The sequence below is a fragment of the Engystomops pustulosus genome, chromosome 4, assembly GCF_040894005.1.
Source record: "Engystomops pustulosus chromosome 4, aEngPut4.maternal, whole genome shotgun sequence".
Classification (NCBI taxonomy): Eukaryota; Metazoa; Chordata; class Amphibia; order Anura; family Leptodactylidae; genus Engystomops; species Engystomops pustulosus.
In genome coordinates, this window is record NC_092414.1 from 94255560 (window position 1) to 94269685 (window position 14126).

The 14126-nt window shown below is 39.2% G+C and overlaps 1 protein-coding gene and 1 long non-coding RNA gene across 2 annotated transcripts in view; one reads left to right on the forward strand and one right to left on the reverse strand.

Moving 5' to 3' along the window:
* The window catches only part of NAV3 (neuron navigator 3), a 359389-nt gene that overhangs the window by 15755 nt on the left and 329508 nt on the right, over positions 1-14126 (forward strand). The window lies entirely within an intron of this gene.
* LOC140129043 (uncharacterized) lies at positions 10277-12405 on the reverse strand. Its single transcript, XR_011855271.1, has 3 exons — positions 12279-12405; positions 11778-11841; positions 10277-10677 (listed from the first exon to the last, which is right to left on the reverse strand). It is a non-coding gene; the product is annotated as an uncharacterized lncRNA (long non-coding RNA).

Consider the following 14126-nt stretch of genomic DNA (forward strand, 5'->3'; position numbering starts at 1 on the left):
GGGCTGGCAGGCTATATACTTGAGGGGGCTGGCAGGCTATATACTTGAGGGGGCTGGCAGGCTATATACTCGAGGGGGCTGGCAGGCTATATACTCGAGGGGGCTGGCAGGCTATATACTCGAGGGGGCTGGCAGGCTATATACTCGAGGGGGCTGGCTGGCTATATACTCGAGTATATACGGTAAACTGAAAAAGACAAAGCAATAAAGAAAACAGCTCACCAGAATGATGTAAATATATATAAAAATAGAGTTCATTGAACTGTTTCACTTTCAGACAATGTTTCATCACAGCAGATTTTATAAATAACACTGGCATTACATTTTACACACTTTACTAAAGTGGAAACGTTGTTATTGCTCTCAGACACTGAAATGTGATTGCCACAATTAGAACTACATAGCTTTATCTGCAGGAAATAATTTACTGTAGCTCAAAAAGGTAAAGCCAAAAAAACCTTGTAACTGGTGTTCAATCCTGCTTCAGGGGTTTCTTTTACAGTATTTGTTATAAAGAGCATGATGGGTATGAAAAAGGGGCATAAGGGTGGCTGCTGAACACAAGTGTGAACCAAGCCTTAAAGTGTACCTCCTGAGGTTGAAATTAATTTTACAAATTGTCAAATATGATTCACCCTTTAAAACAAACAGAATGCCTGTATTGTACTCCTTACCCTTTTCTCTCCATAACTCTGCCATTTTAAATTCTGAAGCTGCTTGTCAAAAATATTCCGTTCTGTAATTTATCAAATCCAGTGAGATTCCTACACCTGGTTTACTTAACCATTATACTCATATATATATATATATATACAACTCAGAGATGGTCATTGTTGGTAAGCAGACACTTCAAGATCCCTCTGTGCTAGACAATGTGCTTGGATTATCAAGAGTACAGTTTTATCCACACTTTTATTTAGCTTCTGAGATGAGACAGATAAGAGATGATTAGATCTGTGAGATGGATATAAAAGGACACTCTCAGCTCTGCTAACTCACCTACAACACACACCGTCAGTTCTGCTTTATGCCTCTCTCCCAAGTAAAGACATTAACCTCTTGCTGGCAGGATGTGCCTGTGTCTGAGCTGGTCTTCTAATGCAGAGGGAGGAGCAGGAGGCAGAGAGCACTGCAGTTTGCCGGCAAGAGAAGCTATTAATGAGAAGAATCTGATCACAGTCAAAAGATTTACGGTCGTATCCAGGGACAACAAAAATTATAAACACAAGGATTGATAGAGACAGGTTAAATTATATCTGAATGGGGCTCATTTACTTACCCGGTCCTGTCGCGATCCAGCGGCGCGTTCTCCGTCAAGGATTCGGGTCTTCGGGCAATTCACTAAGATAGTGCACCCGATGTCCACCAGGTGTCGCTGCTGCGCCGAGTTCCGCCGGAGTTCACCATCCTATTCCTGGTGCATATGAGTGATTGATTTTGCGACACAATTTGTTTTTTAAATTCCGTGTTTTTTTCCAAATTCGTCGGGTTTTCCGACAGCCATGCCCCCCCATTTCTATCGCGTGAAAGCTGGCCCCGAAATCCGATTGCGTGCGCCAAAATCCTGGCGGAATTCGGCGCAAGATGGAAAAAGTCAGGAAACCCGATGAAAGTGCGGAGCCCTTAGTAAATGAGACCCATTGTGTTATTTTGTTATCCAGAGTATATTTCAGAATCTTGTCTTCATGGGAATACCCCTATAAGCTTATTATATGATGGGGCATTTCTCTGAATTTAATAAACTTTCTTTTAAATTTACTGGAAGACATAAATTTGGACAGATTTACTTTATTCTATCTTGCCTGGTTTCAATAAAATACAGTGTACTTGGTGAAAAGCATTTTTTTAATATATATAAAAATATAAATATATTTTAAATATGAGAGGAGGGCTTCTACATATACTGCTAAACCTTGTAAGCAACACTGTGGCAGTGATATCATTACCAATGCACAATGTAAGAACACTGGTTACCGTGGTTACTGAGGTAGCTCATTGGTTACAATATTATCAAGATGGATTGAAATGCATCTATTGTTCTATTACCTGGAGAAATCAATGTCAGGCAGTGCAGTAAAGTCTAGGCATTGTAACAATAGAAAACCTCTCTCCACATGCTGTAGTGCTTACCCATGTGGTTTTTGCTTATATCATTACTGCAAGCTACATTTTTTTTACATTTTTTTTTTTTTGCAGGTGTATGAGAACTATTTTATTTTTTACATGCCGTGTTCTGTTTCAGCTCAGTATAAGAAGATATTGGAGAATCTGGTTTGATTGAGGTATTCAGGGATTTTACTAATTTACATCTGAGAAATCCAGCACTAGATGTTGGAAAGGTTTCATTACTAATGATACAAGAAAAGTGAGATGAAATCTAATTGCATGTTACACAGCAAACCTTTCATATCAATGTGTTTTTATTTTCCTGTAAAAATAAAACATTTATGACAATATGAACTCAGCAATTAGCAGCATTTATTCTCCTGTAAAGCAGCGGTATGAAGGTAGTTTTGCAAGCATCAATTCCATTATATAGTACAAATATTAGAAACCTGGGAGTGATCTTCATATCCTGCAGGCCTGCATAGCCCAACAAAATTAAGGAATGAAAGCGGGAGTGCCAGAGGAGGTGAGTATAGGTGAGTTTATTGTTTTTTAAGCCCCCTCTCCCCAAGGCATATATACATTTTTTTTTATCCCCAGACAGAACAATTAAGAACTGAATCATGATAACAGCCGTTGAGTCTGTAAAACGTGACATAGCACAGTCTGTGATTTACTGACTGACTGCAGCTTTGTGTGTTAGCTACCTACTGTGGCATTCCTGTTAATGGGGGCATTTTTGTGACTGCTGGTCACTGGGGTCATCATTACAACTACTGGCTACTTGGGGACCACTGTGACTATTGGGGGCATTGCTGTGTCTGATAGCTACTGGGGGCATTACTATGACTACTGGCTACTGAGAGTATCACTGTGACTACTGGTGGTATCACTGTGACTACTGGTGGTATCACTGTGACTACTGGCTACTAAAGAAATTACTATGGCTACTGGGGGATCACTGTGACTACTGTGGACATCACTGTGACTACAGAAGTCATCTCTAACTACTTGGGGCAGGTGCTGTAACTACTGGGGAATCATTGTGATTACGATTCATAACAGTAGCAAAATTACAGTTATGAAGTAGTAATGAAAAATCAATCAAAATCAAGTATCATAAACCAGGGAAACTTACTCATAGATCCAGGCACTGTGATGTACTTATATTTGTTATCTATGTCCTCCTTCCTTCTAAAATAAACTTTTAAAATTATGCTAATGCTGCGGGCATTACCAGAGCCCCTACGTACTGCAGATTCACAGGCTGTCGCCTCTCTGTGACTGTGTAATCTAGCAGCAGCAGGAAGTCCAGGGTGAGGGGAAACCTGATCTTTTCATTCTAACAGTCTGTGGAGTTGCAGCACTGAGGGGCTCTAGAAACATTGACCAGACCCCCCAGGCACATTAGAATAATTATAAAAGTTCATTTTAGAAGGAAGGAAGCTATTAAAACAAATACAAAAAGATTACCACAGTCATGGTGCCTATATCTATAAGTAAGCATTCCTGGTTTATCATGCTTGATTTAAATGGTGTATTTCCTTTAAGTAAGGCTACATTCACATAAACATGAGCGCGGCATGTCCTATCTTTTTAACATGTACAGCACAGGTGCGCGTATTGCTGTCTATGGGGGACATATGTACGGCCTCAAGCTTGCGGCCGTATATACGTCCTCCATACGTCCATCTAAATGAACCCTAAATAATAGTATGTTGTGTATTGTAAGTTAAAGGAAATCAACCAGTGAAAAAACATTTAAAAAATTATAAATACTTACCTCCGCTCCTCTTTATCTTGATCCCGGCACTGTTTTTGCTGACCTATTCTTTAGCCTATAATCACATGGCCGTTCAGGGGACGTATATATGGCAACGTATATACGTCGCATATACGTCCACCATAGGCAGGCAATGGGTGGGCAGCGCCATACAGGTACTGCAAACGTGCGGCAGCATACCGGTCAGTAGCCCTGAAAATATAGGACATGTCCAATCCTTTCGTGGCATACGGCGCCGTGCACCATGTATCCCTATGGAGATGGGCGGGGGTGAGCAGCGATCACCTCCTCCTCTTCTCCCCGGCGCCGCCGTGTGCCCGCAGTGCTACGGTATGGTGGGCAACGGCAGTGTGAATGGGCCCTAAGTCTGTAAAATAATACACCGTGTCCTATTTGTTTTATGGATCATGGACAACAAATGGCGAACTTATGTTGGTTATGTAAACAAGCTTTAAAATCTTACATTTAATGTATTCCAATTTTTCCATAGATTTTTCATTTCAGCCTTATGTTAGATAATAACTATCACAGTTATTTGTACATATTACATGGTAAAAGCTTCATTCTAGGAACAGACGGCTGTAATTACAGATAGAGATATAGACATCATATGTATACCCCTCCATCATGCTCTTAAAGAAGTATTCCATTGTCACTGAATTGTCATCAAACCACAATATCACTTCATCATAGGTGATGGCTCATGCCAAATTCCTAGCACCACAACCCACCTATCCTCTATCTTACAAATAACTTGGCAGAAGTCTATAGCTTTGAAAAATCCATTAATGTGTTAGTCATGTCCTGATGTCTTACAAAAAATTGCTCTATTTTCTTATAAATTGCTTTCTTTGTTTCTTCATTCTGCACAACCCTCACACATGTGTTACTGAATCAGAAGCCACCTGTTCGATGTGGCATTTGACCAAATATGAGGTAGGAAGCCAAGTCTGACAAAATCCATTTGTTTTTATTGCTGTATTTTACACAGCAGCTGAGAAACGCTGATTTTTGCTTTCTGTTAACTCCCTACCAGGTAAAATAGGAATGTTCTGTCACGGTATGGAGGAAACCCATTAGGACAGGCAGTGCAATCTATGGGTGGCCAATGCATATATTCACAAGTTAACCACAAAATTGCTGCCTCTCTAGCTTATGTACTCGTAGAAGATATTTGTTACAGGAGACAATAATAAACATTAAAATAAATATATTCTGTACATGTGTATATATGCAGCCACATTTAGCATGTGTTTGCACCTTATTCTTGTTAACTTGGGTATTTATTTTTTTAGTTTACTAAATGTAAGAATTCGAGATTAGTGAATATTAAGGAAAATCTCTTTCCATTTCCCTGCTTTCCCCCCACTTTTCCTTTAAATGCTTCCTTTCCCCCAATTGGATACTCAAGAAAATAATTTTCAAAGAAGTATAGTTCTATAGGATATTTAATCAGTGCAGTATGTTCTTGAGATATAATAGGAACGTACAGTACCCCTTAATCTACAATTCAGTATTCCACTTACTTAGCTTTGCTGTAGTGTTACCGCTCCCAGTGGTACAACCTAATTCTACTGTTCCTACAAATAAAAACAAAATGTTATAGTATAATAGCAACAAATTCCGAAATGTACGGACCTAATTTGACCCAAATTCGCAACATCAAACCTATGCTGATACCTATGATGTGACTCAATTACAACATTTGACCTATGTTCGCATTGGGTATGCTGCTATGCTAAGATCTGTATAATACAGGTGTACTACTACTGTTTTAATAAGTTCTCATGCATACAAACATATCCAATTTTTACGAGAAAAGAAATACAACTTTGGGTTTGTTTGGTCTGGGTTTTGTCATCCAGAAGAGTAAACAGGCCCATTGACTTGTATGAAAAAAGAAAAGCATGTGTATGAGAAATGGATTTCTGTGACCATGGTGTAACTAGAGCATGACTATAATTCAGTGGTGAGTGTTCAGTGGCCTTGACCAATCAACCTTCATTAGGGAAATTAAGGAGGGTTAAGGAACTGGGGTCCCAATAAAAAGACTTAGATATATTTACTGCAGACAGGATGATAAAGTTTGCTAGAGACTTGTCTTAAGGATTCGGTAACAAATCTCTTGCCCTATTGGCCAAGCTGAAAGAACAAAGTACTTTTCAGTCCCCATATTCCATTTAATACCTACAATATGTCAAATATTACGCATCAGTTTAAGCCGGCCAATTCCATGCCTAGTTTTCATCGCTATACTCGCTTCCTTCCAGCCTTTAACCCCCCTGCCCCAGTACCTAACCAGCCTACTACATATATCACATACAACCCTGTTGCATTCAACCTTTCACAAAGCTCTACTACATACCTTGTCCTGGGGCAGTATAAAGGGACTCCCTCCCATCCTGTGGCTCCACCCATCATGTTTCTATCTCAGGGACTTAATGCATGTGATCAGTCACATGCTTGTGACATAATTCAAGGTCCTAGATATTTTTGCTTTCTGTTGGCAATTAGGACTGATATTCTCCTGGACCTAGCAGACTGCACACACCAGGAACATTTATCTCTCCAAGTGCCCCTGCCAACAAGATCTGCCTAGCCTGACATGTCTCCATCGCGGGATGGTGAAATCCCTGTTCACAGGCAAGCGGCTGCAGATTACTAATTAGTGTAAATTAGAGACTTGCTCATTTTAGCTTAGATCGGAGTTGGGCAAAAGTTTTTTACAGCTGTACTTTATAATATATCCTGTGGCCTTCATAGAGGGTTTAAAACGAGGAGACCAACAGAAATGCAAAGATCCCATTGACTATAATGGGGGCCGTCATGCTCTGGTTCTGGCCATCATTTATTTCAGATGAAAATGTCCTATGTGCAGAATAGACTCTGGGTATTGAATAAAGATCACTGCCAAAAGATGAACTTTGCACATCTGAGTAAATTTAACACTAAATGTTTAATTCCTCAAAGTTGAGTTTTGAGTAATGGTTTTATAATTCTGACACAAACCTTAAAATTAATATAATTTTATGAAATAATGCAATCATATTTTCTGTAAACTGAGCATTATAAGGAAAAATCAGGGCACATTTACTTACAAGGTCACTCGAGTTCACTAAAAGTGCATTCTGTCTATAATGGTGCTTGCGTCGATTCACTAAGATCGTGTCGGTTCCCCGCACTGGTCCGACAGAGTTCACCATCTATTTTGTGGTGCACCTTTAGCATAGGGTGTGCAACACAATCTGAAAGTTAAATATGGAGGTGGTTCTGAATCAGTTGGACCGCCCGATGGCAGGCCCTATGGCATGCACAGTCAAACAAAAGAGCAGCGTGCGACCCTTAGTAAATCTGCCCCATGGTGTTCATCTTTTATGCGGAAGACTAGGCCATTAAAGTACAAAGCTATATAAACCATCCATAGGTTATCATTTTACTTACAAAACATTTTGCAGGCATTCTAGCAATTTAGACTTTGCTATAATTAATGTGCATCTTGCTCCTCATCTTGTCAGACGTATTTTGCAGAACAACAAGCAACCAGATGTAAAGAAGGGGCCACTGGTGTGCTAATTTGTAATTTGCTGGTGTGAGAGACAATAGCAAATTAAACTCACTAATTAGCTGCTTTCCCTTTTTAATTACATACAGACTTGCCTATTGTTGTCCAGATTATTTTATAACAGGGCTTTCTTTCTCCAGGAAATGTTATTGTGTATGTCCATCATAACCTACAGGGAATGGAGTGTCCATGTATGGAGAGTTTACATATCTTGTATGTCCATATTCTGCTTCATGGATATATTGAAGGAATTCTGTCAGCAGTTTTGTACATGGCAAGCTCCAGAGGGTATTAGGTACAGCTGCCTTATTGTACCTTTTATTTATGTTGTAGGAGCAGGACTTAAAAAAATGATTTACATTTCAGGATTGTACCTTCTGCAACTGCACTAGAAGACATGTGCTGAAACTGTTGTGGCTCCACTGTGCTGTGCTCTGCTTTGAATATTACAGCAGTTACTCAGAGCAGTGAGGAAGGCCTAAGGAACAGTTCAATGCCGGCAACTAAGAGTTCCAATGTGTGAGGACATTCCGCAGTGCACTAGGAAAAGCTGCGATCCAGGCATATAAATCAATTATTTACAGTTCTACTGCTATTAACAACATGCACAACATGCACAAACAGCTCACCAGTTGTCAGTAATGGAAATCTACCATTGGGAAACTACTTGCCGAAGAAGTTCCTGGCGCACATTTCCCCTCCCTGCAGCAGCTGCCAAAATAAACTTTAATACAACATTTAATACAACTGGGGGTATAGTATCCTCATAGCGCACTGGAGTAGCTTGTAGGCTACTCCACGGCCCCAGTAGCCATTTCATACCCGCCTATACGCTTGTCCTTTAATGACTTCTAGCATGTCTCCGGTTTCAATAGAGCTCTGTGCAAGCGCATCCAGAGCATGCGTGTCAGCCGGAGATGTGCATGCTGTTTCTGAGGACTTGCCACGTGCGGCAGCACTGCAGCATCACGGATCTCTGCACTTACACAGTCTCACAAGAGGAGGCACATCTCGGGGTGCATGGAGGCTACTACACGCCTCCAGTAGCCTCTGAAATTAATTAGATTAATAAAGTTTATTTCATCAGGAGCTGGCTCCCAGAATTGGGCAGTTGCTACAGGGAGGGGAAATCTGCATCGGGAACTACTTCAGTAAAAGAAATCTTTTAACTATGCACAATGTTAAAAACAAATCCAGCTTCCAAATGAATCCAAAACGTATTACAAAGTTTAAAAGTAGTCCAGTATATGGGAAGTTTTATTACACCGTGGATTCGTTTGGAAGCTGGATTTGTTTTCACTTTTGTATTTCGTACTCGAAGCAGAGGATGTCTGCGCTTACGTATCCACGGTGGAACCACAGAACCCAGCACTTGCAGAATTTTCCTCCTTTTGATATATGCAAAATGTTAGTCGTTCTAACACGTTTTGCATTTTTGCATGGTCAGAACTGCTGACAGGATCCTTTTAATATATGATAAAAAGTTCCAATTTAATGGGTCTTACATAGTTTATTTAGTTTCATATAACTAACTAATACTTATTTTTGAAATGTGTACAATAACAACCCCATAGTTTTAATGTATTTGTCTACCATTAGGTAAAATATTTGTGGAGAGATGGTTTAGTAGAAAATATTGCTCTTTTTGTTATCTTTATGTGTAAAAATCATGGTAAACATCTGTAAACTGTTGGCGACTGTTGACTTTACAGATGTTTTACTTTTGTATATGTAGAGAAATGGTGTGTATGTTTTTATGCTGAAAAATACATTTCTACATACTTTCCTTGTAAGGTTTTACTTACACGGCTTGATAGGATTTTACAAGTGAGGCTAAAGGTAATCTTTTGTGAATACCAATGAATGCCTGCCCCATCGATCAAAGTGTGTATGCATTTATATTTCATGTCAACTTTTTAGATTGAATTCAGGGTCTGAATAAACCAGCGCCATAAACCTCCGTTCCCTTTAAATATAGATGCTGGCTTATCTCAGAGTTTGTATTCTCCCAAAAGCAATGTGTGCAGCGATCGTTTTTACTTGCTACTCTGTGCTGAATGCTATGAGAGGATTTATGTTTAATATGCTTGTTCAATTTGAAATGCAATCGTAAAGCATTGGTGGAAGCCTGCGCTTTCAGACTCAGTTTAGTTGCCATAACAACTCAGTGCACCTTTCCTTCTTCCTCTTGACACTCCTTTCTCTTCTGTGTTGATATACAGCAGTCATTTTGGAGAACTAAAAATATACTCACCCATTTTAACCTGCTAATTGATACATGGTTCAGCACAAAAATCTGATTAGATGGGGTTATTTCTGTAGCTTACACTCCGCTCTGCTCAGACATTATGTGTAGGTGGATTTTATTTTAAGCTTTCCCACATATATACTATTATAATCCTATAATTGAAGTGTGGACTACTAATATACTATAGTGGTGACTAATCTGTAGCTGCTAATTGGTGATGCTTCTACTTGTGTGTTCTGTCTCCTACACCTAACTTACTATTAGTGGGCTTCATTAGAATGACTGGAAAATCTTTACACAGTTTATAGATGTTTCACATGAAAGAACACGGATCTCTGGCTGATAAGGGAACTGATTGGCATTTACTTGTTTCGCCTATTAGCAAGCTTGATGATGCAGTGCTTATCTTGAGTCTGCCTGACTGAATAGACAGGATTCTACTTGCCTTAAAGGGGTTCTCCAGAAATATGGATAATTGCACTTCCTAATTTGTACATTATAATTCCAATACTTACCGTTACTGATGCAATTGAATTATATCAGTGTAAATACTTATATGTTTATTGTGTGGTTGGACTTGGTAGGGGTTGGTCTCGTTACCAGGGTCTAAGTCAGGGCTGTCAAACTCCATTACACTGAGAAATATATCAGCCCAATGCTTATGTTTAAAGGGCCAATTGTACTGGTTAGATTTTACAAATGTGGGTTTGTCTTCTATTGTTCTGAAATTCTTCTCTCTTCCATTGGCTGTAAAATTTGGAGCAGGGGGCAGCCCTTCTGTATGACATATAAGATTTAAGTAGACCACTGGACAGTAATTCAGATGTAGCTGCTGCCCCTGCAGAATAGTCACAGGTCGACAGATAAAACCAGAGACAGGGAAACAAAGCTCTTTTGAAGGTCATCCTTGGCGATGCAACCATGGGAACACCAAAATCAGGGCCAGAATCACAGCTGAGTCAAAATCCAGCAGAAGACCTAGAATGGCAGGTAAACCAATAGGAATATGGATAAATCCAGATCAGAACCACCCAGAATCACTAGAATAACACACTATTTTGAAATAACAATTGTATGGACAGTAGTGCAGAACTCATTAATTTAAGTACCAAGTACGTAGCCTGCATTTACCTTGCACCCTATTGGTCCACTAATCAAACTTCTTTTTTTTTTGGCCCAAGACATCTGTATATTCAATGCCGCAGTGTCTAATAATTATTACAATGGTGCCAAGCTAATTAGAGATGCCTCTTAAAGTGGAGGTAACAAAAAAAATTCTTATTTCAGATATTTGTTGTAAAAGTAGGGAATATGCCATGAATGGCTAATAGATTAATGTTATGTCTTTGGTAACCAAATCTATTTTAGAACATATTTTTCCCAGAACCCTGCCACACCAACCAAAGCCACTAGTGATATTGGCTATCTAATATATGCTACAGTTTCTGTGAGTGCCCCTCTTTCAGAAATGGGGAAATATGTTTTCGAAGGAAGACAATGCCTCTTTTTGCTACCTTGAAACCTACCTAAAAACATAATGTGGGATTAAGCCAAACAAGTATATCTATTCCAGAAGGAGCAGGTTCCCAACTGTAGAACCTAGTTGGGTCTCCTCAGTACAGTTTAGGGAACTTGTTTGGGTGATTGAGGGGCTATTGACTAGGTTCAGAAATTAATAGTTCTCATTATGGAGGCTTTGCCAATTAAGGCCGCCGTGTAGGCCTGTGGAGACTTATAACCATTGATGCTCCACTAGGAAATTCATAGAAATATGCCAATATGTTTTCGCAAATTAGTTTTGTAGGATGTGTCTCTCTAAAGCAGTTAGACCCTTCCGCGTCCTTAGACCTCTACGTACTTACTTATAATCTGATACTTCTGTGAGCTGCATTCCATTTTAGGAGACTGATTTAGCAAAGATTGTATATTACATATCAGTTGGGTGATTTATGAGGTGTATGTGATTTAAAAGCCCATAATGGGCACTGTCCATGGATGCTTTCAAATAATCCAAACATCACTGACAGGTTCCTTTTTAAGTTTAAATTACACCACTCGACCTCCTTTGTGGTACTAACCTATATCATTCCTTCACATCAGTCTTCCCATGGTGTGCTGTGGTACAGTGCCATCTTTTCTGAACTGCAGGAAAATTAGGGATGTATGGAAATAAAATCGGTATACTTTATAGATATACACAGATATTTCTGAGTTATTAACTGCATTCCCCAATGTGAAAATGTAAATGACATTTCTAAAGATTTAAAGGCCTTTGACTTTTCATCATGCACCTGTTTCTATCCTCATAATAACCATAATCATAACCATTCTTTTCATTAATTCCTTCATGATTAATAAGTCGTATCTGGCAGTGTCGGAGGCATTCTGATTTAATATATACCAGAAGCGTTCTTTCCTCTGTCATACAGTCATAACAATTAAATGTTTCTCTGACAGTCTTGTTATGAGTCAAGTAGCTTAAGTGATGAAAGATGCCAGGAAGTGTACAGTTATTGGTCTAATGGCTTTTCATTCAGTTTATGCATTTCTCACCTGTAAATAGACTGACATGTACTCACTTATATGCTCTCTCTTCCTCCCACCTTGTAGTTCTCTGATTTTCTTCATGCAGACTGATACAAAATAAATGGGCAACCACAGTCCAAATGCCCAATTAGAGTTTACATATTCTTACATTATAGTTGGTGACACAGGAAACCTGTTTGAAACACAAATATACTTTATTATACTATAATCAATAATACAGCATACATGTCCAAGCTATTAATCCCCTCCCTTAATAGCTTAGATCAGTGATGGCGAACCTTTTAGAGACCGAGTGCCCAAACTTCAACCAAAACCCACTTATTTATGGCAAAGTGCCAACACAGAAATTTTATTTGTGATTTATACTCCCTGCTCTGTCACATCTTTCATTGATACCAGCACCCTGAGGACACCAATAAAGCAGAAAATAGAAGAAATTTGGATGATCATTGTAGCTTACCTCCAGGGTCCCATAAACAGGAAGAATTGTCAGGGTCGGAGCAGGAGCTACAATGATAATCCAGATCTGTCCACACCTTCCCACCCCTCCAGTAGTCCCAGGTAGCAATGTCACTTAAAAATAACTCTGTGCACAGCAAGTCCTGGGATGTCTGGGACTGCAGGAAGATACCTGGAGTCATGTCTGGTGATGGCCTGAGTGCCCACAGAAAAGGCTCTGAGTGCCACCTCTGGCACCAGTGCCATAGGTTCGCCACCACTGGCTTAGATGGTATTGATTATAGATGTGTTTAACATTCTTTGATCATAAGTTGAATATAAGGTTTAAACCCATCACTGAATGTGTAAAATTGACTTTCAGCCCCAAACTTTGAACTAAACACTTTTCCTGCAGCACAGACACAGAAATTGCACAAAGTATCTAATCAGATCCCTACCTACCGGGGAAATAGTGTGTTATACTGAGGCTTTGATCCCTTGTTTCATGCTTCCTTCTTATGTCCATAGTGACTGAAGTGTTCGGCGTGGCTCTTAAATTGCTACATGGCAATAATATAATTACTTTGTATCACGTGTGCATAAAATAAGTGTTTGTTGCTATACTTTGTGCCTGAGTAAGACAGAAAATGATATTTCATAGCCCCCCAAGCTGTAGCTATGTATCTATCTGTGTCAAGTGAACAATCCTTTAGAAATCCTGTTTATTATTCCTACACGCATTATCCTTCATGTAAAACCAGAGGATTTAGATGGCAAAACCACTTATCTAGTATCCATAAGGGATTTGCTAATACAGAAATTAAGGCACTTGTATGTCTTTTGTTTGATAAGAACAGAAGCTTCTAGACTCATGCCCTTCTTCTATTTTCTTCTAAAAGACGAAAAAATGCATCTAAGTGAAAGCAAACGGCAGATTTTTTTTAAGACATGTACATGGGTTGAGTAAGATCATCAGATTATTATATGATCTCATCCAGTCCTCAGTACTAAATTATGGATGAGGTGGCCCCTGAGACCGTAAGATGATTATTCATTGCATCATTGCAACTCAAGGGTGGCAGTCTAGCTATCAAATACATGGTACAGGAATATGAAGTCTTTTGCTAAGTAAACTTCACAAGAAGCAGATGTGCATTATTTGATATATTCCATAAAGTCAATGGTGCACGATTTTTAAGAGAAAACAGGGAATCTAGAAGAAACCCTAAGACATTCAAAGGATTTTGGGAATATCATTATATGATACCGTTAGTGTACAGAATTTGTTATACATTTTTATTTTACTGTTTCACACAATATTTAGCCATGAGACACAATGGTGATGTACTTGATGACGCAGCATATTGTACATTGCATTAATAAGAACCTTAACTCTCTGGGGGATAATATTAAGCCTCATTCAAATGTAAGATGCTGATGTG